Genomic DNA, 2,214 nt, shown 5'->3' with positions numbered 1-2,214 from the left:
AATATATTTGGGAGCTGAAGGAAAATATTGCTAACCATACACTGAAATAGAACAGAGTATTCAGGGCAAAATCTTACACGGGTAATAACAGAGATTTCAATTTATATTTTGGTCAAAGCGTAATTATCCTGTTTGCTGAAAACAATCTACTAAGAAGGAATTTTCTCGCAGAAGTGCAGTGACTCGAAATCCTCCGTGGTTTTCAAACGCAGAACTTTGCTTCGAAGATAAAGATTTTGCTTGTTAACCTTTACTCGAATTTTACATATCCTACAAAAGACTTTTACTTAACCACTGCAACAGTTCCAATTCTCTTGAAAATGCTTCCACCCACCACATAAAGTAAACCTTTGAGTCAGTACTTCCAAATTCTTTTTCTTAATCGCGTTGCTTACTCACAGTTTAATTTACTATATTTTAATTTTATATTCGTTACTTTTTTCTGCTGCTGTAATATATACCCTGATATTGTTCTATATACTGTCAGTTTTCTATATTTTATTTAATTCTCTTGTCTTCTCAAAATTCTATGAAAAATTCTATCAATTCTTAATGTCTTTGTAATGCCTTTCTGTTTAGTTTATTAAATTTTGATTTTTTTTAGTCTTACTTATTTTAAATTAACGCCAATTTACAGCTGTCACACACCCCGTTATTATAGCCTTATATTAAAGCTAGCAGAATCGCTTGATTAAAATTTTCTTTTGTTTTAATTCTCCCCGTCCTTTTTACTTCAGCAACTTTCCCACAACTCTATGGCGATACCTCATACCTAGCGAGATAAATACAAGCATACATACAAGCTTCTTTCAGTTTCCATCTACCAAATCCACTCACAAGGCTTTGGCCGGCCGGAGGCCATAGTAAATAACACTTGCCCAAGGTACCATGCAGTGGGACTGAACCCGGAACCGTATGGCGGGGATGTAAGCTTCATACTATAGAGCCACGACATATGCATACATGTGCGCCTGTTTCTGTGTGTGTGTTTGTGCGTCTGTAGGTGTGTGTGTCAGTGTGTCGGTGAGTGTACAAAGCAAGAAACAAACAATTAATTATACGAAAGGTGCTTCGAGATTCATATCACACTCTGCTTATTCACAAACACAGACATGCATGTATAAATGTAGACACAAAACCACATATATATTTACAGACATACGCACATGACATGTCTGTATATATATATATATATATATATATATATACATGCACATATATATGTATGCATATCTATCTATATATATATACATGTGTATTTACATGTGTATATATATATATATATATACATATATATATATATGTATATATATGTATATATGTGTGTACACACACACACACACACACACACACATATAATGTCTATGCATTTGAAAGTGAGAGCCCACTCATACACACACATATAGATAATGAGTGTATACATATGCAGGTGCACGAATATTGAGGTCTAATTGTATATAATGACTCTACATTGAATTAAACGGAATCTGTATGTGTGTGTGTGTGTGTGTGTGTGTGTGTGTATGTGTGTGTATGTGTATGCGATCTTGTACATGTGTTTGCATGTGTGAGTCTTGCGCATGTCTTTCTGATTGTGTCTGTTAGATTTTACATATGGGTGTGCGAATACATGCGCTTATACGAATGTGTGTGTGTGTTTCTCTATACGAACTACTTGTTTCACAGGAAAACTTTATCTTCGTCGGACGCTCTTTATTAAGATATTAAAACGTTGTAGCATGTTCTTATCGATCAGAATTCGATAGCAAAGTTGGGTAGACACTTATAAAACGACTTATCTACAATAGTGCCGCAGCTAGGAAATTAAACACTAGTCACGTACTAGCTAAAAAGTATCTAGTTCATGAAAAATCATTAGAAATACACCAAGGAGACCAATTCCAGTTGGTTTAGTGAGTATATAATCTATAGTTATCTCTTACACAGAATCCCCAGAGCTGTGAGTGATAACATTTTAGAAATGTTGTATTGCCATTAATGGATTTTAATTTCTTTTATTTGATTATGTATGTATGTGTGTATGTGTGTATGTATGTATGTATGTATGTATGTATGTATGTATGTATGTGTGTGTATGTATGTATGTGTGTATGTATGTGTGTGTGTGTATGTATGTATGTATGTATGTATGTGTGTGTATGTATGCGTGTGTATGTATGTATGTATGTATGTGTATATATGTGTGTGTATGGA

Source organism: Octopus bimaculoides, chromosome 5, assembly GCF_001194135.2.
Source record: "Octopus bimaculoides isolate UCB-OBI-ISO-001 chromosome 5, ASM119413v2, whole genome shotgun sequence".
NCBI classification, from domain to species: Eukaryota; Metazoa; Mollusca; class Cephalopoda; order Octopoda; family Octopodidae; genus Octopus; species Octopus bimaculoides.
This window is presented reverse-complemented; position numbering follows the sequence as displayed.